Raw genomic sequence first — 24,503 nt, 5'->3', positions numbered from 1 at the left:
ATTTTCCTTGTAGGACCACACTTAGAGGAAATACTCTTTAAAAGGATATGCAGTAAGTCAAATCACTGACCTCATCATGGAAACTGCCCCAGCTTTGGTCTCCGTTGCTTCAGCAGAACCATATTTCCTGCCACTCACCATTACCTTCCTCTCACCCCCTCCCCAAGCATCCCCAGACCTCCCACTTGTCTGCTGAAGGCTTCAGCTCTGTGTTGCTGCCCTCCCTTTCAGCATGTCGAGTGCACTTGGCTGTTCACTCTCTCTAGGATGAGGCAATTGGATTTTCCCTACCAAGCTCCTCCAATGTCTATCATTCTGTGCACAGTGGCTAATTCCAAAACCACTTCTACAACTGAAGGCATTTGTTATACTAATGCACAGTTCCATATACCAAAATTAGTTTCCTACTTCTGCTATCACACATTACCACAAGGCTAGTGGCTTAAAGAAGAAGAAACGTATCATCTAAACAGTTCTGGAAGTCACAAGTGCAACCTTGGTTTCAGGGGGCTGTAATCAGAGTGCTGGCAGCCCTAATTCCTTCGGGAGCTTCCAGGAAGCTTCTCTTCTTCCCCTTCCAGCATCCAGAGGCTGCCTTTATTCCTTGGCTCAAGGAAATCACTCAATCCACTGTTTCCATCATCACATCACCCTCACCTGCTCTGCTCCCCAGGGCTTCCTCACATGGGGTTCCCTTGGCTAGTTCAGGATAATCTTCCCTTTATTTGTTTTTAAGACTTGTTTCTTATTCATTCCAAAGGCAGAGTGACAGGGAGGAAGAGGAACCATCTGCTGGTTCACTCCTCAAATGACAGCAATGACCGGGGCTAGGCCAGGCCTAAGCTAGGTGCCAGGGACTCCAGCTGGTTCTCCCATCAGGGTGGCAAGGGTGTAAGTACCTGGGCTATCTTCCACTGGTTTTCCAGGTGCATTAGCAGGGAGCTAAACCAGAAGCAAAGCAGCTGGGATGCAAACTGCACTGTGGTATGGGATGCCAATGTCACAGGTGGTAGTTGACCCTGCTGTGCCACAACACCAGCCTCAGTCTTCCCAATGAACTTCATCACATTTGCAAAGTTCCATTTCTACATTAAGAAAAAATCTTATAGACTCTGGGGATTAGGACATGAACAACTTTGGGGGACCATATTTTACCTACCATGGCTCTGCTGGTTTATATGACATTAGGAATGGCCACAGTGAGAGTTTGGGTGAGCAACTGCTTTAACAATGAGTTGTCTTCTGGCCACTTTTATTAATTTGCTTTTGGGAGAAACCAGAGGTCTTGAACGGCAACTACTGTGCACAGATTGTATAAAATCCACAGCTGAAGTCCAAATCCACATGCTGGTGATGTTTGACATGTGGCTTATGGGAGGGAATTAAGTTGAGATGAGGTCACAAGGGTGAGGCTCTCAGAATGGGGTTTGTGCCCTGAGAAGAAGAGACATCAGATCACCCACCACCTCTCCACCTCCTCCCATTGACCTGCCCCTCCACTCTCCCACCCCCAGCCCATGGGAGGAAGCCGAGAGGTTGCCATTTTCAGGTCAAGAAGACAGCAGGACAGCTCTCCTTTCAAACTCACCACGCTAGCACCCTCATCTCATTTCTAGGGCTGGAAGAAATTACTACCTGTTCTTTAAGCTACACGGCCTATATTTTATTATGGCAGCCTTAGCAGAATAAGACAGCACCCAATCACAACTTCCTTAACAAATGTGAAGTTCCATTAAGATGTTTGAGTCTGGATTTTTAACCTCATGTGAGGCATGAAGGGCCTGGTTCTTCTGTATAATCTAACAGAGATATTTAAAAGTTGAAAAAATAAGCTTGATTTCTTGGGAAAAGAAAAATCTTCGGTAAAAATTTTGCAGATAGGCTTAATACACAGTATGTATAAATAATCTTCAGTAAGGTATACCTGAATCTTAGTGGAGTTTAGTTGGGAACCATAGATGACCAACAATTTGTTAATGCCATGTGTTCTGATGAGGAAGAAGAAAAGTATGAATCATATTGTAGTTACCCGGGGCTCTTCAAGCCCAGTGTGGGATGCTACCCAGCGTCTGTCATAACATCCTGTCACTTTGTTGTGGACTACAATATGTGTATTGAATACTCTGCCTTAACTGAGGTCTCAGGCCTCTCTATTTCTGCTCTGGGTGGTAGGTCTTGAATATGAGATGGACAGGAACAGGTACAGTGGCACAGCAGGTTAAGCTGCAGCTTGGGACACCCGTGTCCCATTTTGGAGTGCCAGCCAGTTGGAGCCCTGACTACTCTGCTTCTGAATCAGAATTCCTGCTAATCCAGCCTTGGCCGGCGCCGCGGCTTACTAGGCTAATCCGCCGCCTTGCGGCGCCGGCACACCGGGTTCTAGTCCCGGTCGGGGCACCAATCCTGTCCCGGTTGCCCCTCTTCCAGGCCAGCTCTCTGCTGTGGCCAGGGAGTGCAGTGGAGGATGGCCCAAGTCCTTGGGCCCTGCACCCCATGGGAGACCAGGATAGGCACCTGGCTCCTGCCATCGGATCAGCGTGGTGCGCCGGCCGCAGCGCGCCTACCGCGGCGGCCATTGGAGGGTGAACCAACGGCAAAAGGAAGACCTTTCTGTCTCTCTCTCTCACTGTCCACTCTGCCTGTAAAAAATAAATAAATAAATAAATAAATAAAATAATCCAGCCTTGGAGGCAATAGATAATAGCCCAGTTGCCTGGGCCCCAGTCACCCACATGGGAGACCAGAATGGATTTCCTTGTTTTGGCCAGGCATAACTCTGGCTGTTGCAGTATTTAGGTGACCCATAAATGGAAGATTCTCTCTCTCTTTCTCTCCCATTTCAAGTAGATGAACAAAAAGAAAAATTAACATTTTAAAACAAAATGGAAGGATGGCATAAGTCCTATGTGTAGTAGCATTGCAGGGGGCTGGCATTGTGGCATAGTGGGTAAAGCTGCTGCCTGCAAAGCCGGCATTCCATGTGGGAGCCAGTTCTTGTGTCAGCTGCTCCACTACCAATCCAGCTCCCTGCTAATATGCCTGAGAAAGCAGTGGAAGATGGCCTAGTTCCTTGGGCCCCTGCACCCATGTGGGTGACCCAGAGAAAGCTCCTGGCTCCTGGCTTCAGACCAGAGACTAGCCTAGCTCTGGCTGTTGCAGCCATCTGGGGAGTGAACAAATCTTTCTCTATCTCCTTTTCTTTCTGTAAACTTTACCTTTCAAATAAATAAATAAATAAATAGATAAATAAATATTTCTCAAATAAATATTTGAAAAATAGCACTGCAGGTGTCAGGTTCTAATACTCTCATGCAGGTATATCACTGAAAATTCTCCTCTAGAAAGAACAGTTGATTCAAGTCTTAGAGCCCAGGCCAGAAAAGCTAAGTTACTAAAGTAAAATCTAGTATTAGCTGTCAGCAGCTTTCTGGAAAATTCCTGCATCCTCTTTCTCATTTCAAAAACATCGCCACAACCTTCATGGTCGTTGTTGATCAGCTTCTCAGACAGCAACCAGCTGAGAGGAAACCCCTCCCATGGTGTCAGGAGTCCCCTTGACAGATATCCCACCTTCTACCAGGTGGTCCTCCTGTGGCTCTCAAGACCTCTTGGGCACAGGGCAGGTATGCCCTTCAAGGAGCACTACATACCCAGCCTCTCACAACCCTCACTGTGGTTCTTAAGTTCCCATTTTTCTCTGAGCATTTTTATCAAGTTGCCCATCACATACTGCTTCCCATTTACACAGCCATCCACAAACACTGAGCTGTCATATTTATTGAATTCACAATACAACCTTTTGTCTTATTTTCCCAAGGATACTAATTTAAAGGATTTATTTTAAAAACAGCATCAGAGTGCAACAATTTCTACAAGGCATTTTTTGAAACTGTTTCATCACACAAATATTCAAACCAATATGCTCTCAGCAACCACAAACATTTTTGTTGCGTTATTTTAAAACTTCTCCCTCTCACTGCACTGAACTCCATACCACCAATCTCCCAAATCCTCTCAGGGTTTAGAGCACTAAACAGACTAGTAAAAATGTATCCCTGAAAGTGAGAAACACAGCAGGGTTTAAACACTGAAGGGTTTAAGAGACAGCAATACTAATTCACTGTCCTGACTCAGTGCTCCTCTTTATGATAATCTGGGAATTGATGTCTTGTGAACTGTTGGGAATAATTGGAACTACCATGTTATTAGCCACTGGGGGAGAAGGGGCTGCTATGGTTATATTTCCTCCCATCTTCATTTTCAGGCATCTGCGCTGTGGATTTTGGTGCATCTTAATGTAGAAAAGGAGTTCTGAGCACACCCTAACCATTGTGCATTAATACATACACGCTGGTCTGCCTGCCATTATTTACAGGAAATACATGCCACTCAAAATGAGCTCTGCACATCTTACCAAGTCCATGTAATAGGGCTTTTTAACCACATTCTTCAATGTGGATATGTGTATTATTTACCAGGAACAAAATTGGAAAGACGGAAATACTTATTCAAAATGAACCCTTCAGGGGTAGGCTTTTTGAACAGTAGTTAATAAGACATCACATGCATTGCCTACATCCCATATCAGAGCAGCTGTGTTCCAGTCCCTGTGTGCTCTCAGTTTCAGCTTCCTGCTAATGCATACCCTGGAATGCAGTAGGTGATGGCTTAGGTACTTGAATACCTCCCATTGGGGAGACCAGATTGAGTTCCTGACTTGCATCTGGCCCAGTCCTGGCTGTTGTGGGCATTTGAGAAGTGAATCAGCAGGTGAATTATCTCTGTCTCTGCTCATCTGTCTCTCTGCTTTTCAAACAAAAATTTAAAAACTGAGTATTTCGAACTTGTGAATCAAGCAAGTATGTCTTAGATACTGCTAACTTTCCATATTAGGTATCTTTCTCCCCGTGAATCTTGCTCCTTGCTGAAGCCCTTCAGGTTAGGTTCTTAACACGTCAGTGACAAATCTCAAACATTTGCCAAGCACTGGGATTGTTTAGTGACCTCAAAGAAAGCTCTATGTGGGTGTAAAAGTAATTATTTTAGAGGATGAAGGATTTCCAGCATAAGAAAACTATGTATTTTTTTGCAATGGGCTTTTGTTGTTGTTGTTTTATTTTGTTTTTTCTTTTACATTCAGGACAGCTTAACTGGGAACCTATATCCAAATCAGATTAGTTGTGTATTAGAACAGTGAGAAATACTAGGGTTCGATGCTCTTGAAAATATGGTATGACCTAAGCCTAACTTGTCATTTGTACTGGTATTTGGGGAGGACTGGAGCGTAATCATAGCACCCACAGACTTCTAGTCAGAAAGACCATGAATCAAATTTCAGTGTGGCACCATGGAAATATAAAGGGAGCTGCTTCCCTTTCTCCTCTCATTCATTTCTGTAGCTGTTTTTCTAATAAATGGACACTGCAATACATAGTTACTTCATTGGGCATTGGTGAGACTGAAACATAATGAAGTACCCACAGTGTTCGCACTGGTTTACAATGTAATATATTCTCACTGACCCAAGAGAAGGCAGCAGGGTGAACACAGATTCCGAGAGAATTCGAATGATGTCCAAAAGGCTCATTACCATTATAATGGGGTAATGGAGTGGGAAATTCTTATTCAGGAACTTAGTAAGTTGAAGCCTGTGATGAGGGACTTGTTCCCTAACCTCAGCCCTGTAGGACTCTCTGCCTTCTTTCCCTTTACCCTTTCTGGATGCCATTGCCTTTAAAAGGTCCAAGTCAAAACCTCACACCCAGAAGTCATTGCTCCTCTTTGCCTGTACCCAGGCTAAGTTGGCTGAGAAAACACACAGAGTGCCACTGTGACTGACAGCAACTTCAACCCAGTATATTCTTCGTGCTTCCTGGCAAAGATATAGAATAAAAGGTATCTTCAAAAGATTCACTGAAAATTCAGATTATGAAATAATGGTACATGAATTTCAAATTTCTTGCACCAAAATAAGCCTCTCTTGAAAGCCCTAATTTCCATGAACTTTAGAAGTACCCTCATTATTTCCCACTTTTCTTGCAGTTCCCTACATGATTTTTATATGTTCTCTTTTAGCTTCAAACCTGCAACACCTAGCCTCCCCTTCTCATCCTGTCCTAATAATTCTGCTTCCTATTTCATGTAGAAAATCATATAAAACAAGGTAAAACTTCCTCAAGCTCCAACCCCTAAGAGCATTTGACTCACTTCACTGCCTTCCCTCGTAGGACAACTGCCCCACTCGCTCTTTGTTCAGACTAAGGGCTCCACTTGATCGCTGGATCCATCCCCTTAGCTACTTGGGAAACTGTTTCAGTAACTCTGCCTCTCTCCAGGCATTAACACCTGACACCTCCCTACCCCCTAATATCATTCTCTTTTTTTGAATATTTAAGTATTAACTTGAAAGGCAGAGTGTCAATCTGAAGCCAGGAGCCAGGCGCTTCTTTCAGGTCTCCCATGTGGGTGCAGGGACCCAAGGACTTGTACCATCTTCTTCTGCTTTCCTAGACACATTAACAGGGAGCTGGATTGGAAGTGGAGTAGCTGGAGTAGCTGGAACAGGAGCCAGCATTTCAGGTGTCGCTTTATTTGCTATGTCAGAGCACTGGCCTCTAATATCATTCTAAAAAGCAAAAATATTCCATATTTTTTTTTAAATCTCTTGACTCCATGTAACTCAGTTACTACCCCATTCCTTTGCATCTGTAACAGAAAAAAAAAAGTTCAAAAGATTCGTCTAAGGCCACTTCTTCCAAATACTCTTAGATTGTCCCTTGGACGAACTCCAGTCAAGGTCTTGCGACAGTCACTTTACTGTCTTACTTGGCAAAGGGATCAAGAATCTTCACACTGCCAAATCCGATGAGCTACACATAGTCCTCATTTTACTGAGCCTATCAACAACTTTTGATTTAGCTGATGAGCCCCTTCTTTTCAGAGTCCTTCTCACTCAGAGTGCAGAATACACAATCTTCTGGTTCTCCAGCTTCAGCGTCTATCCCCTCTCTCATCTGGTGTCTACCCACCTCCTGAGACTCAGGGCTACATGCCTTGAGAGCTTTGTCTGCAAATATCTATAGCCACACAAATTTCCTAGGTGAACTCTTCCACTTCCATGGCTGTTAACAACACATACACAACACACACACACACACACACACGGAAACTGATGGCTGTCCAGTGCCTAGCTCCTGTGTGGATTTCTCTTCTGCTCTCCAGATTCACATACCCACTTCCTAATGGCTATCCCCCCACCAGAATGTTAACTCAACATCTCAAAATTAGCATGTCTAACACCAAACTCCTGATTCCTCACCCAGCCCACTTCAGTTCTGGCAATCATCCCAAGATCAATGTATGTTTAGGAAATCCCTCCATAACTCCTCTTTTTCTATCATATCCAAGCAATCAGCAAACACTGCTTTTTGCAACTACTCTGCCTCCTCCACCTTCTAGTTTCAATCCATCATCATTTCTAATCTTTGTTTTTGTTTTAATTTTTTTAAAACTTATTTGGCAGACAGAGAGACAGAGAGGCAGACAGACAGAGTTCTCATCTGCTGATTCATTCCCCGAATGGTCTGGGCTGGGGCAGGCTGATGCTGGGAGCCAAAAATTCCATACAGCTCTCCCACATGAGTGGCAGGAACTCAGTTTTTTAGTTATCACTGCTTCATCCCAGGACCTTCAGTATCATTAAGCTGAAGTCAGAAGCCAGAGTCAAATATTGAATCCAGGTCCTCCAATATGGGAAGTAGGCATCGTGACCACCATCTTAACTTCTGGGCGGCCAAAAGACAGCCACTTCCTGTTTTAATAACTGCCTCTTTGCTGGATTCTCTTTTTCCATATTTTGTCTTCTGTTTTGTCCCCATCCCTTTGTACCTGGTCTATCACTTTACAAGAGTTACAGTAATTCTTTTAATATTTTAGTTCATTAATTGCTCAACATCCTTGGTTGACTTTTCACTGAAAATTAAATCTGAAACTCTATATAGTGGCATAGAGGTACCTCCTGAATTTGCCCCTTCCTCCATTTCCAGCCACCTCCCTGATTGCATTTCTTATCATTTGACCCAGTCCTCATTCTGCCCCAGCCATTCTGGTTTCTCTATTGTGGCTCATAATATACCAGGCAAGCTGAGGCCCCCGGACTTTTCAATAGCTGTTTTCCCTGCCTGGGATAGCCAAGGACTTGGCTCATTCTGAGATACTTTGGGTCTGCACTCAAACATCACCCAAACGTGGCCCTCTTATCAAATGGCACCATGGCCACAAAGAAGTACCCCCATTGCCTAGTCTTGTTTTCTCCATCATATATATTCATTTGTTTTTTCTGGTCTTTTCCCTTGTAAAACATATGCTCCATAAGAATTCTGTGGTTTTCAGAGTTTTGTCCTAGGTAGGTAAAACAGTGCTGGGAGTGTAATAGAGCCCAGTGAATACCGTATAGATGATTCCGTGACTAGAACAGTCGCTAGCTGTGTTGTTTGGGGTTTTTAAACTAAGCATGCTAGAATCTGAGGGTATAGATGTAGATGAAAGAAGCCAGTAAAAACTGTATCAGATTAGGAACATCATTTGGTGGATTTAGATTTTTATGGTTAAAAAAGAATTGCCATGAACATCTGAGTACGCATAAGCTGCTGACAAGTCACCTGTCAAATTTTCATGTTCTACAGAGTGGGCTGGCAAGTTAGCAGGTAGCACAGGCTAGTGATATGCAGTCATAAGACAGCATTAGTCCGTCATAAGCAGAATATGCTTTCAATGGGGAAAACACTGTCCATGCAATTTCCAAGTGGTGTTAAGGGGAAAGCTACAAAGAGCAAATTTGCCATGAATCTTGTTGTTTTCGGTAACCTAGGCACTCATTCCCCTTCATACTGGGCTATCTATTCCAGGAGTAGCCTTAGATACAGAGGTGGTTTTTCCTTTGCAGTACAGGGCAAATTTGCTTACTGCCTAGCAAGACAGAGGAACATGCTCCCTTGAGCACATATATTTTCCACTTAAATCCCAAAGCTCCTAGGTTCTCTCCTGCACTGCAATCCACTACGTGTGCAGGTGTCACCTGGTGCCCTCTGTGATGCCCTTTGGGTCCTGGAGCTCAAGAAACTGGCACAAAATACAAAGGTTTTGGCTACTACTGCAGAAAATAATTTTTCTTTCATCTTTGGTCTGAGGCCTCATAACATTTATCAGCATTCATGAGACTGGGACAAATTAATTTATTAGGTTACAAGTTGGGTAAGATTTAAGAGCCTACATAATCCTTGACAGTTCTGGAGGTAGAGGTTGGATTTTGACAAAAACATGCCTTTCTAGAAGATGAAGAATGGGGACTCTGTGGGCTGATAAGCAGTAACTAAGGGAAGTCCACAGGACTTTGTAGTGAACGTGTTGACCAAATTGTATGATTAATGGCAAATGGTCCTTCACCATTATCCACTGATGAGGAGAAACTGAGGTTGAAAGAGGATGTACCAGGAAGCAGGGGCTAAAGCTTCTACAAATGGAATATCATTGTAGTTAACTCCTCTCCAGGCAGAGTAACTTCCTTGGGAATCTGGTGGCCAGCTCAGGCCCACTAGATTATAACAACTAATATTGAGATTCATCCTAGATTAGTACATTTCCTACCTCTTTCAGACAATAGTCACAGAAGTATATGTATGGTGAGTGTGTACAGAGGGAAGTTTAGGACCACTATTAGCAAAACTAGGCTGTTAGAACTTCAGCTGGTTCCCCTGGTGGTGAGGGGAGCAGGGAGTGGAATGCCAAGGAAGACTGGCAACAGCTGAGACATCTTATGTCTGACCCATAAGATGTCTCCGAAGTCTGACATACTAACTGTGAATAAACTGCAAGACAAGTGCAAGGGTACAGAGGTGAAGTTGTGTTCAATGGATCCTGGCTCTGCTAAGGGTGAATTAACCCTCTCAGGAAGATTTCTCTGAGACAGAGAAATGCCTGGAGAAACCATAGAAGCCATACTAACTAGTATTGTAACTCCTACTGCCCCTGATTGGATTTATAATGCTGATAAAGGGGACTCTCTGAAGAATGAGAAGGTGACCCAGAAATATGTACATAATTTCTTGTGGTCAGCCTCAACACAGTGGAAAATTGTGCTAACCTTTATGTTGGAATAAGGCAAAAGCTTCAGGGACTCTACCATGACCATAGGGTCACAGGTGTCCCACATTAAAGTGAGCTCCTTTAAAAAGGTGCCCCTGTATCAACTAAGATTTGGCCAGAAAGTACGAGTAGTCCCTGCTGCGAGGCTGTGTGTCTGTGCTGCTGAGTTACGGGGTTTGCACGGGTAAGTTAGGGGACTTGAACACCCAATATAGAGTACTGGGCAGGATGAAAATACCAGAAGTTCATTTGGTTGAACTGAAGCTGCTGCTACTCAAGATGGGAGGTAAGCAAGAAGCGTTGTTTGGTAGCACAGACCCTCTCTCCTTTCCTCCCTCCGTCTTTTCTCCCACTCCACACTTCCTCTCCTTTTTGATGAAAGAAAGTTAAAGGTGAGGTTGAGGTTTTCCCATCCCCAAGGAGGAATCAAAGGCTACCTCTCAACCACCAGAGTATATTTGGGAATTTTGAAAGGAAAGGAACACCCACCTCTAGAGATTTTTGGATATGAGCAAAGAAAAATGGACTGGATTCAATTAATGCGATTTGGAAAGGGTTCATGGTGGGGAATGGAAGCTAATATGATCTTGTCAGCATATTCTATGTTTTGTCTCATGCTTCTACTTCTGAATGTATAGTAGGCATTCACGTGTTATATAATGGTTCGTCCCATAGTCCCAGAAGCAATTCTCTTGTTTAGGAGTCACTGGAAGAGAAGTTTTCACAATCTCCTATCCATATAACCCCCTCCCTACCGGGAAGCCTAACAGAAATAGTAACATCTTAGAGGAAGGAAAGCTAGTCTTGATGAAGCATTTGAAGGGAGGAAGTGTAGTAAGAGATGTGACAACTCCTAGCATTATGTAGACTATTAAAAAAAAAAGGCGTTCATAAACAAAGTTCACAGTGAACACTATCAACAATTGTATTCAGCTGCTGCTCCCCTTGCATGAAAGGTTGCAGACACTGTAGGATTAATTGAATCATTAGATCCAGAACACTTTGTGTTCCTTTACATATCACCTATGCATATTTAGGCATTTGTGTTGGCACCAAAGGATCCAGATCACTTCCCATTCGCACGGTGAAGTCTCCAATATAGGATTGTCTAATTCACCTGGGGTTGCCTAAATTTTCTTGTCATTTAGCACTAGTGCGTAGGTCAGGGTTTGGCACAGTTGCTTCCAAAAATATTCTCCATATCCATGATGTTAAGTGAGAACATAGATCCTTAGTGACCCTGTGGTTCCACTGCACTTCCTCCATCAGGAGTGACTGATAAAAACCATGAAAAAATAGAGAATTCCCTACCAAGGAAAGATTTTTGGAGCTATATGAGTGGATTCCCAAGGTTCAGTCCCTCTGACGGTCAAGGAAAAACTGTTGTCTTTAGACCTCGATGCCAACAAGAAACCTAACACATTGGTCTTTCCTGGGATTGGTTACAGAAGGTACCTCTCTTGGTCACTCTTGTTCTTTATGTCAGGTTTTTCACAAATCATCCCTTAAAAAGTTTGAGCCCAAATCCATAGCCTCCACTGGAAGCTGCCCACGCAACTGAGATATTCTCCACCTGGGCACCCCACAACCTGTTACCCACTTTAGGTGACTAATTATCTCACTACTTGATTGCAAAATATGGAGGAAAGGGAATAGTTTATAAATTGTGTAAATACAGAGTTAGATATTCTCTGTGAGAAATTAAAACACATTTACATTGTGAAAAAAATTATCTCACTACTACTTCCCAGAGAAGTTGTCCCCATCTCGGGATGCTGGGGGCTCTGCCCTTGTCGTCGTCCTGACAAGGTTATTCAGATATAAACCTTTACAAAGCAACCCTTGGCTTTTGTTAAAATGAAAAATAAAACCCTGGAAGCCTTGTAATTTTGGGGTTTGATATTTCCATTTTGGTGTGAGTCAATTCAGTACAAGATGGGAAGGGGCCAAACAAGCCTTAGCTGTTAAAAGGAAATACTATAGGCAAACATGGAACCAGCCTTGCCCCAGAACCACATCCACCTCCTGAGAGAAGCTTTATGTAAATCTTTAGTAGCTATCCTTTTACTAGAAACTTTATTCCACTTTGTGCTACCTGAGCTTAAGTTCCTACATCAATAGAGCCCCCAGTCCAAAGCAGTCTCCTAAATACCTACACCTGGTTTACCAGTGGTTTGGCTAAAGTGAATACCAACCATGTTAGGTTTGGAATAGCTCGGGGTTCTGGTCTTTCATATCCCCAGAAAGGAGAAATAGGAAAAGGAGATGGAGAATGACCTCAACAGAAACAGGTTGCTTTGTTTGAAGCAAAGAAATCGGTGACACACTGTTCTTGCAAAGAGACTGCAAATTTAGAACTCAGGATTTTATCCTGTTAAGGAGCGAATTTGCCACTTTGGGGGTATGGGTGGGGGTAGGCAGCAGCTGGCAGAAAAACAGGGGGTTCTTTGAAGCCTCAGGTAACTTCCCTCTTATCTGTTTCACAGGAAGCCTAGTGCAGCTTATCTGCTTTGCCATTTGCATTGCAAGGAGTCCAGAAGGGTCTGGTTGGCACCAGGGATCTCAAGAAACGGGAGGAAATGTCACAGGTGGAGGGGTAGGGAGAGAGTAGGGGAAAGGTGCAACATGTCCTTGAAATCATATCAGCTGGGCTGCCGGGGCAGAAAATGTGTGGTTAATTGCTGTTGGTGTGCAAAACTCAAAACCATTCTCATCATACGGGTGAATAGAATCCTTGGTGACACTTACTATATTTTTGCTGACTCTTAGGCTATTTCCTGTAGCCTGTTTGCTATGCCACTTGGGAAACTACACACTGGTAAATTAAAGATAGCAAAAACTGGGGAAATAATTCACAGCTGCTAATCAACACGTCTGAATCACTCATGTAAAGCATGTAATAGCCTGTTCTCTGGTGAGACCGGCTGGAATTAAGCGGCTTATTGAGCCTGCACTGCACAGATTGTCACCCTTGCTGCCTGTGTCGGGCATGGTAACACATCCTCCAGCGTGGAGCGGGTACAGAGCAGCAGACTCCATATTTCTGATGCAGAGGCAACCACTGCAAGACAGAGGCTGAACTACTTGCCTCAAAAGGAGGGAGGCCACATTGCTTGGGGTGTTACCCCGATCCGTTCCTGCTCTTATTCGTTTGATTTTTTTTCAATGTTTATATAAGGGGGACAAATTTCAGGTGTGTTGTATATAGTTTTAACAGCATAATGATACATCTGATGTAGGCAGGCATATAGGATAAAATTGATTAGGTTTGTGAGCTGGACGACCAGACTTTCACCTTGCCCCCAGTGTGATCTCATCCCCCTACCTGACCACACCTGTGTGCCCACCTGCCAATCAGGCTAATTAACCACTCCCCTTTGGAAGAGGTTTAAGGCCTGAAACGTGGTGAGCCCAGCCCTTTTTTACCCTTTTCACCACTACGGACACATGTTGCCCGTGCCTTTGGGGGCTTCGCTGCCCATGATAAGCTGTTAATGGTTGCTCAAAACCAGACACTTGATGCAGGTGGCTTTTGACCTGCTTTCAGCTCGGTATGATACCAACTTAATCTCTCCTATGCATGTCTCTCACTACATAGAAAGCTTAAAACTTATCATGTTGCCTGGTTTATTTGTGCCAGTATTCAGAATTCTTCTCCCACGTGGCTTATAAATATTTGGATTATTAATTAGCAAATCAGTAACACTTCCACACAATCCTCCCTATCTCCCTTGCTCTAGCAATCCCTCCTCCTTCCTTATTTTTCTTTTAATTTTTATGACCATCTTTGAGTTTGCTTTATAATCACAAGCTTAACGCTCCACTTAGTGAAGAATTCAAGTAGTACGTAGAAAAACCACTTTTCCTCAGAAGTGTAAGCAAGGGCTATAAAAACTATCAAACCTAAAAATATCAGATTCTCTCCTGGCGCCGCAGCTCACTAGGCTAATCCTACGCCTGCAGCGCTGGCACCCCGGGTTCTAGTCCCGGTCAGGGCGCCGGATTCTGTCCTGATTGCTCCTCTTCCAGTCCAACTCTCTGCTGTGGCCCAGGAGTGCAGTGGAGGATGGCCCAAGTGCTTGGGCCCTGCATCCACATGGGAGACCAGGAGGAAGCATCTGGCTCCTGGCCTCGGATCAGCGCAGTGCGCCGGCTGTAGTGGTCATTTGGGGAGTGAACCAAGGGAAGGAAGACCTTTCTGTCTCTTTCTCACTGTCTAACTCTGTCCAAAAAAAAAAATCAGATTCTCTTGCATGACACTTTTTGTACTTTGCATATTATCACAAATTGGGAAAATATGATTGGGGGGGTGTCTTATTTCACCAGGCAAAATTGCATCTAAATGAACACATTTTGTTTAAAAAAAAATACAGGATTTTAGGCTGCTCTAAACTTCTGAACCCCCTCAGGGCCAATCACACTTCACCATTCCCCTTGCTTTGTAATTGAATTCCTGCAACATATCCATTGTTGCAGGACTCTCGGACATTCTGTTGAAAAATACAGCTAGTGCCAGGACCAAAAAGAACAAGATGAACTGACTGACCTCATGCAAGTCGCCCAAAATGAGGATCGACTAAATTATTCAAACTGAACTGGAAATATGAGTGCTCACCAGCCAGCTGGGAGGCCTCACTGGAGATTCTGGGAACTCAGGTACAAAAACTGATGCATGCATTGCTTGGGGCTTTCTGACAAACGTTAACAAGACTTTCTTTCCAAGGGTACCAAGTCCCTGCCAGGAACTATGTGAAGGTAAGTTTTTCTTAACTTCTTCCTGAAACATCATGACTCATATGTTAGGAATAGTCTTAACAGAATTCCCAGATGACCACAGAGATTTCCAAACATGAGGTCATCCTTGGTTTATCATAGTTTCCCAGAGGAGTAACTGTTGGAGTATTTTTGTATAACCTGCAGGCAGTTATCTGCACATGGAGAGTCAACTAATTGGAGATGGTACTGCAGACCTGGCTCCTGACCTTGGCTGAAGTGACCAGGGATGCCAACTTGCCCTGGAGAACAATCAGATCAGATTCAGCTAACTGATCAGGGTTGTTTGGGATGATGGAGTTTTCTTATATTTCCCACTGACGGGGAAGGGCAGAGTGGATATTCATGCTAATACATCCTGCTGTACTGAAACCAATACCATAGACCAAGTGAAATGGTCAATACAGAAACTGATGGCTTATGGGATTTGTTTAGCTGGTTAGGACTGGGATCGAAGAAGGTATTGATTGAGGTTTCTGTGTGGAGTCCTGTTGGTAATAGCCCCAATTAAATGCTACATAAGACAACTTGAAAAGATGTAGCCCAGTGTCCGTTACTCAGTGAGGCTCTTACAGTGGCATAGGCATGGAAAATTCTTCAGGAGCAAGGCTCTCAATTCTGTATGTCTTATGAGTAGGGCACTGACTTCCCTTTGTTCTGGATTCCCTGTTAAAGAATGTCTAGAAAACAGCCATAGAAGATACAGATATTTTGTGTGTCTATAGCAAAGGACAGGAATGTTTCCTGTCTAGTGTAAGAAAGGTATTGTTCCCTTATGGAGTCTTCAGCATACATGCCAATTGCCTGTTACCAAACAGGTTCCTCTCTTGAAGGGCAACCTAAGGAAACCAAAATAAAAATGGACTTTTTCTCTGTGATACTGTTGCTTTAAGTAATAAACTGTCCTTTATCTCTGGTGAGGAGTGCTTACACACATAAATGTTTGCAGACCCACCAGGACCAAGAAGAGAATGGTTCTTATGGGCCAAAGTCATTTTGAGGGCCTGAGTAGACTCTTTGAGAGCTACTATGTATAGAATGTACAGTGTTGCAAAAGAATTGCAATTGAAACACATAGGTAAATCAATAACCAATACCTGGAGACTCTATCAAGCAGAGGGAGAAAAGGATATGGAGGGCAGCACTCAGACTCGGAAAGGTGGTTGTCAGCTTTCTAATGTCTTCTTCCTTAGCAAGAATCTTCTTGGACCACTCCCCTCACCTCCCCAAGCTATAACCACAATGACTTTTCTTGGTTTCCGCAAATAAACCAAGCTTTTCCCCTTTATGGGGGTCTTTCATGAGCTGTTTCTTCTGCCTAGAATGTCCCTTCCCAAGATCTTTGCAATACTGCTACATCTTGCTTACACTCAAATCATTAAGAAAATCTTTAGTGAGACTTTGTGTGTACTAGGTTTTGTTCTATATTCTTGGGATACAGCAGTAGTAACACAAAACCACACACACATATACACACAATTCTGTTACTGAAACTTCTGCCCTCTAAGGACATAGACAAATGTAAAATCTCATACTGTTGGTGGGAATGTAATCAGTACAGCCATTATGGAAAATAATATGAAAGTTCTCAGAAGTCTAAAAATAGAACCACCACATGATCTAGCAGCCCCACTACTGGGTTTATATTCAAAGGAAATGAGAAATAATTATATCAGAGATATCGGCACACGTTTAGTATAGTACTGTTCATAGTAGTCAACTGAGATGTCCATCAATAGATGAATGTATTTTAAAAATTTGATACACAGTAGAATAATCAGCCATGTAAAAGGATGCAACCTGATTGAAAAATGTATAGAACTGGAGGACATTATGTTAAGTGAAATTAGCTAGGTACAGTAAGGCAACTACTACAAGTCCTCATTTGTGGAAACTAAAAACATTGATCACATAAAAATAGATATTAGAATAGTGGTCACAATAGTCTAGGAAGGATGGGGCTAGAAGGGATATAGAATTTTGGGAGCAGGCATCTGAATACAGTTAGGAGAAGTTCTAATGGTCTACAGCAGAATAGCATAATATTGCCTATGACAACTTATATTTCAAAATAACCTGATAAGAGTTTGAAGATTACCAAGACATGGAATATTACTCTGATGTGAACACTGTACATTGTGTACATGTATCAAATTATCTCACTGTAACTCATAAGTATAAATTTCAATTTAAAAATTAAAAATCACTGGCCTTGTAGAACTTTGAATCTAGTGGAGTATTTGAACATAGGCTATAATTATATAAATGCATGGAACAAATGTTTCAAATGAAGACAAATGGTATAGAGAAATACAAGCTGGCAAGGGAGATTGTGAATAATGGTAGCAGTGGAAGTTCTATGCAGAGTATAGGGAATTCTTAGGAGTAACCTGTGAACAATGAACACAAGAAGTGTGAGGGCTAAGTCATGGAGGAAGACGAACCGAGGCAGAGGAAATCCGAAGTTCAAAGATCCGGACGTAGCACTGTGTTGTGCCATGATCAAGGGTCAGGAAAGGGGCCAGTGTGGCTGGAGTATAGTGGAAGAGAAGCAGTTAATGTCATAAAAGTATTGATGCTGAATCCCATAGAGCCTTATAGTCAAGGTGGCTTTTACTGTATGGAACAGAAAGCTGTTTCTACCTTCAGACCAACTGGATGATGAGAAGAGAAGGAAATGTGAGAGAGGAGCAGAGCTGAAGTCAGATAGTGGGTTAAGTTGGAGGGAAAGGATCTAGTACAGAAATAGAAGAAGGAACCTTATCTAGAAGCAATGAGTCAATCCTCCAGAGCAACAGGGAAAAATCTGACACGAATATGGAGACTTGCTGGTGCAAACTTAGGGAGCATTTCTTTTCATTACTTCAATTTTTGTCTGTGATATAGGAAAAAATGATTTAGCAGAAAGCAAGAAAAGAAGTACTAGGTATGAAATAGACTAGAAAAATGTATTATTGCCAGCAGAGTTGAGTCATCGGAGATTGCTGATCATGAGTTTCATGAGACTTCTCACCACAGCTGTGTGGTTTTCTCCAGTCTTTGCAGGTGTGAATTAAGCTGGCCATTGCTTGAGTCTAAACATAATATTATCTCTTCAGAGAAATCTCCATTCTCTTCGTCCTTCTTTAATTTTCAGCATGGTGTGTACCACTATATATTTTTGTTTTGTTGACTGGATGTTACCTGTTTCTCCCATGGGAATGTGAGAATTAGATATATTTCTACCTCATTCAGTGCTAAATTACAGAACACTGGTTTGTATTAGGTATTTAATAAATATTAAATTGATCACTCCTTTTGAAAATACTTTGTGTGTATTGTAGAGGTTGAATAATAGGAAAATAATTTAGTTTTTATTTGAAAAGCAGAATAATGGGGTAGGGGGTTTGTGCTCTTCCATCCACTGGACCACTCCCCAAGCCTATACAACATCGGGGCTGGGCCAAGCAGAAACCAGAAGCCAGGAGCTCCATCTGGGTCTCCCACAGCCATGGCAGGAATCCAGTTACTTCGGACACCATCCACGGTCTCTCTCGGGTGCATTAACAAGAAGCTGGATTAGAAGTGGAGGTAGAACTCAATCCATGCACTCAGATGTGGAATAGAGGCATCCCAAGGGGCAGCTTAAACTGCTGTGTCACAATGCTTGTCACCTCTTATTTACTGAATTATATGTTGTGGGTGGCAAATAGACATCCCATGAGGCACACTACTCAGCTCATCTTTACCTCCATGTATTCTAGAATGGAAATCAAGTATCTTCAAAACAGTGCAGTGTGTACTTTCTTAATAGATGAGTTTTCACACTGGAAATTAGAGGAGGTGGCAAAGGCTGCCACATAGTTGATAGGAAAAAACATCATCTGTGACTTGAAACTTTGTAAACTGGGATGGTAGGAGAGCCTGCACCTGTTTTATCATGAAGATAAATAAACATAATTAGTAGAAGACTCATAGCTTTGTAAGGAGACAGAGCAGTGCATCTTCTTAAATGTGAAAGGCAGAACTTAAATGAGCTTTCTTCATTTTTCAGGTTTAAAAAATTGTCCCGAATGTGTAAGATAAGACAGGGAATGGTTTTGTACTTCAGCATGAGCAATGATGTGAAACTTATTGGGAGAAAACTAGGCCTGATGTTAAAGCAAACAATTCTAAAAGAGCTAGCCAATAATGGAATAGTATTGCTCAAAATAATGGACTATTGTCATCCTGTTGTCTTCCAAACAGGAAGCAGATTAGATGATTGCTAATCCGGTTTACAATTAATTCTCTGTCAGGCATTCAAGTGGATAGACCTGTGCATATAAATGAAAATATAAAAATAACTCAGTGTTCTTACACGTAAATGATAGCATTGCAATTTACCATTACACATAATGACGTATTTTAAGGCAAACAATGAATGCATGTTGTTAACTATACAGGATAGTCTAAGAAAGGGCTTGTAATGCTGCTTGCATGTTATCTTGGACTTTAACTGCTTTTAAAATTGCCAAATTGGGCCGGCGCCGTGGCTCAACAGGCTAATCCTCCGCCTTGCGGCGCCGGCACACCGGGTTCTAGTCCCGGTTGGGGCACCGATCCTGTCCCGGTTGCCCCTCTTCCAGGCCAGCTCTCTGCTGTGGCTAGGGAGTGCAGTGGAGGATGGCCCAAGTCCTTGGGTCCTGCACCCCATGGGAGACCAGGAGAAGCACCTGGCTCCTGCCATCGGAACAGCGCGGTGCGCCGGCCGCAGCGCGCTACCGCGGCGGCCATTGGAGGGTGAACCAACGGCAAAAAGGAAGACCTTTCTCTCTCTGTCTCTCTCTCTCACTGTCCACTCTGCCTGTAAAAAAAAAAAAAAATTGCCAAATTGGCATTTCTATAATGAGTCTTCAAACTTTTTCTGGAAAATACATATTACAAAAATAAACTATGCAGTGCAACATTTTTTGGGCACCAAAATAAACTTACCTTTTAATTCCATATATGTTCTAGGGTCTCCTCATACTAGCAAATATTGCAAGAAGAAGGCACACAAGTTGAACAGTAATTGAGCAGGTACTTCTCATGAAATACTCAATTGGAAGAAGTTTGTAATCCTCCTCCACCAAGGTAAAAGTCTCTATTCTCTCCATTCCTACTTCTATTACCTTGGTTTTTATTCAACTTTTATTTAATAAATATAAATTTTGAAAGTACAACTTTTGGATTATAGTGGCTTTTCCCCCTGTAACCTCCCTCCCACCTGCAACCATCCCATCTCCCACTCCCTCTCCCATCCCATTCTTCATCAAGATTCATTTTCAATTATCTTTATATACAGAAGATCAACTTAGTATATAATAAGATTTCAACAGTTTGCACCCACACAGATACACAAAGTGCTGTTTGAGTAGTAGTATTACCGTTAATTCACATAGTACAACACATTAAGGATAGAGGTCCTACATGGGGAGTAAGTACACAGTGACTCCTGTTGTTGATTTAGCAATTGACACTCATTTATGACGTCAGTAATCACCCGAGGCTCTTGTCATGAGCTGCCAAGGCTATGGAAGCCTCCTGAGTTTGCCAACTCCGATCTTATTTACACAAGGCCATAGTCAAAGTGGAAGTTCTCTCCTCCCTTCAGAGAAAGGTACCTCCTTCTTTGATGGCCCTGTTCTTTCTACTGGGATCTCACTTGCAGAGATCTTTCATTTAGTTTTTTTTTTTTTTTTTCTTTTGCCAGAGTGTCTTGGCTTAAAATACTCTTATGGGCTCTTCAGCCAGGTCCGAATGCCTTAAGGGCTGATTCCGAGGCCAGAGTGCGGTTTAGGGCATCTGCCATTCTATGAGTCTGCTGTGTATCCCGCTTCCCATGTTGGATCATTCTCTCCTTTTTAATTCTATCAGTTATTATTAGCAGACACTAGTCTTGTTTATGTGATCCCTTTGACACTTAAGCCTATCATTATGATCAATTATGAACTCAAACTGATCATTTTGGCATTGGTACATGCCACCTTGATGTATTACCTTGTTTTTAATTCATCACTTTTTGGCTTCGAGAATTGCAACTTCCTCCCTGGCTTCCCCATTCCAGTTGCTTCTCCACATAGGGATCAAAGTGCTACTTTTCCAATGGAAATCAAACTGGGCCAGTATCCTGCTTTCAAATGTGCAGTGACTTGCTGATGGGCTCCTTAAGAAGTTTTCCAACTCTTCATGATAGAAACCTCACAGATGGCTCTAGTCACATCTCTGGTCTTGTCACCACCCACAACATCTCAACCATGCTTAACTTCAGATCCTCAAACTTATATACCTTGATTCTGTTCAAGTTTGAATTTCTGCCAGTTCTACCATGCATTTGCTTTGCTTTGAAAACTACCATCCCTGAAGTATCACAAGACATTTCACCAGGACCTCTTCTGGAGGTGACGAATATTCACAAAAATACCATCTTTCACTGTGATCTGCTTTCCTTGTCATTTTTCAATCTCACTGAGAACAAGAATTGTCTTGTTCCTTATTGCAGCCCCAGTGCATATCACAATGCTAGGCCCATGATAAATATTCAATAGATCTGAGCTGAATACATTTTTGCTGATAATAATAGATTTAAAATTAATTGTATTTTAATTATATGTATATACACACATACATTACATACATACATACAAATACATCATTGACACATACAGAGACTATTTTTCAGGATATTTTGAACGTTCAGAAGGTTTTTTAATTTATAACATTTCATGGCTTCATTTTATGAATAATCTTAATTAGGTGTTTATATGAGATTTTCTGACCTATTTGTGACCTATTTGTCTCTTAAGACTGATCCATCAAATGAAGTTAAAATTTGAAAAATGTAATGTCACTGAAGGTAGCTGGGCTTAGACATCATAGAACACTATTCTTGGGTATGTCTTTTTTTGTGTTTTTTGTTTGTTTTTTGTTATTGTGCAGAGACCTGAGGTTTTGCTGCTGTTGTTCATGACATAGACTATCAGATTCATTTTACAGTAGGCTGCACACTGCAAACAACCCCTGAGATATGCTCCCTTTCCTCGTCTGAGCCAGTGACATGAGCTGCCTCAGTGGAATCTGTCACGGTTGTTTATGAGTGACACGTAGAAAACAGAAAGGGTTTTGCCTAACACTCTGGGAAAATGTGGAAGACACTACTTGTTCATAGCTCTGGGCATGCTTGACTGATGACACTGGTTCTGTTTCGTTGACGTGGTAAGAGCATTTGAAGCAAGCATATGTGAAGCTAAACCTAGGGGTAGGGATTCCTGGCAGCTGAGGAAAGGGAGGTGTAGTTTGCCAATGCCATCTGCTTAATTTTCCTAATAATCTAACACCTGCCAGGGAGATACTTCTTGTATCCCAAAATGGTTGAACTGTAGAAATACCAACAAATAACTTGCAAAGCTCTTCCCTCTCGTTACTAAGAGTGGCTTTCCAACTTGCCTCTACTCTAAAATGATGGCGATGTTAATATCATTCAGCAACATCACCACCACCATGATGCCTGTTTCCTGACAGCATTTCTGGCACAGTGTTTGAAATAGAGTGATTACACAACTGGCTTCTGAGAGAAGTACACCTTTCACATGGTAGTAATTTCCACTGTTTATCGCACTTCCATAAGAGGCTGTCTGGATGAAGACCTGGTATCCTTTGGCTTTTCTGTTTTCTTAGAACCAGCTTTGAAATTCACCTCTGGGGTGAGAGTTTACAAGTGTTTTTCATCCTCTGAGAGGAAGTATTCGAACCTAAAAATTCCCATAATTTAATTTCGGTAGTGACTCAGGTTTGAACATGTATTTTTTATTTTTTTTAATTTGACAGGTAGAGTTAGAGACAGAAAGATCTTCCTTCTGTTGGTTCACTCCCCAAATGGCCACTATAGCTGACGTTGCGCCGATCTGAAGCCAGGAGCTGAACGTGTATTTTTAATGAGAATTTTCCCCCAAATATGAACAGTTGTGGCTGGTTTTTGGAAGTCCTCAGAGACATAGTAAAGGCCTGATCATCCCATGAGAATAAGCAAGATAGAGGGTGGAGAACACAGATACTTCCATGATTTTCAAAAATTTCCCTGAAAGTCACAGGCCCCTCCCAAATTCTTTATACAATAGAAACACCTGGGGAATAAAACCTAACCTGTATCAAAGTCATACATGTATATACAGATCTCCACTAAAATAGATTTGATTTGTAAGTAAAGAATAGGATTGCAGTCAAGGACACAGCTGCACAAGAGGAGATGACCTCACGGATGCGCAGAGAGCAAAGGAAATGCAGTTTATTAGGACAGAAATCTATGCAGTTTGTGGAAGAAAGAATACTGGTCCTGGGGAGGCTGTCAACCATGTATTGGAGTCCAGTGGCAGTTACTGTGTGAAGCTAGCATTAGGGAGTCATAGTTGACAGGTCCATCATTGGTTGCTAAGAAAAAACGGTGCTAAAACAGAGCAAGATGTTTGCTTGGATTGGTTATGTGAAATGGATCTTAAAGTAGTTGTCGGTGACCTGAGTGGTTCCCCTTCCATCTCATAGCCCCTTACTACACTGTGACAGGAATGACTATATATATGTATACATATATATATATATACACACACACACACACATATATATAAAGGAATTGTCATACCTCTTATGCGTATATAACTCGGTACCTACAATGGTAAATGAGGACATTGCTTAACCAATTCCAGGGCTTAGGATGAAAACTGAGTTCTTTGAAGATTGAGAATGACTTGTGTGAACTGTGCTTTTAAATTTAACTGTGAGAAGCAGGTACCCTTTTCAAGGATACCCTCAGTCTAAGATGAAGGAGAATGAGCTGTCTCATGATCAAGTTGATTTTTGTCATGTGTTGAGAGCCAAAATATGGAGCAGCAGGTTAAGCTGTAGTCTGCAATGTTGGCATCCCACATGAGCAGCAGTTCAAGTCTCAGCTGCTACCCTCCCAAACCAGTACTTGCAGGCCTGGTAAAGCAATGGAAGATTGCCTGAGTGCCTGGGCACCTGACACCTATGTGAGAGACCCAGATAGAGGTCCAGGCTCCTGGCTTCAGCCTAGCCATTGGGTCATTTGGGGAGTGAACCAGTAGATAGAAGATCTCTCCCTGTGTCTCTGTAACTCTGACATTCAATAAATAAATCTTTCTAGGAAAACTATCCCAATATAATATAAACAGCTCTTGGGAGGTATAATGAGTTGTAAGATTTTAGAAATTCTTATTATGGGAATAAGAGGCAAATGGTTTTAGTGAGAAAATATATTAGAGCGGTAACTGGAATTGGTCTTGATACTTTAAGAAGTTTTCATTAGCGTCATAAAAATCTTTCAAATAAAGTATTTTCTTGACAGTTTTTAAAAGTCTGACCCAAACACTATGTGAACTGTCATCAGTGATAAACATATGATCTGTTGATAGGATTTCACAAAACCAAATCACCATCTACTTTGGATTTTTATTGCAATTTTTTTACATATCCGTTTTCATTTTAAGGATTGATTCTTATGTACCATTAACCAAAGCATTGCAGTTTTCATTACAACTGGTGTATATGATGCTGGTTGTATATATATATATATA

At 42.2% G+C, this 24,503-nt stretch overlaps 1 long non-coding RNA gene across 1 annotated transcript in view; it reads left to right on the top strand.

Moving 5' to 3' along the window:
* Nucleotides 1-14,560: 14,560 nt before the first annotated feature.
* The window catches only part of LOC133775374 (uncharacterized), a 49,596-nt gene continuing 39,653 nt past the window's right edge, over nt 14,561-24,503 (top strand). The window contains exons 1-2 of the long non-coding RNA XR_009868237.1: nt 14,561-14,799; nt 19,894-20,010. This is a non-coding gene — a long non-coding RNA (uncharacterized LOC133775374). The remainder of the gene's footprint in view (nt 14,800-19,893; nt 20,011-24,503) is intronic.

Source organism: Lepus europaeus, chromosome 16, assembly GCF_033115175.1.
Source record: "Lepus europaeus isolate LE1 chromosome 16, mLepTim1.pri, whole genome shotgun sequence".
Classification (NCBI taxonomy): Eukaryota; Metazoa; Chordata; class Mammalia; order Lagomorpha; family Leporidae; genus Lepus; species Lepus europaeus.
The sequence above is the reverse complement of the archived record's forward strand: the minus strand, read 5'-3'. Positions and strand labels throughout refer to the sequence as shown.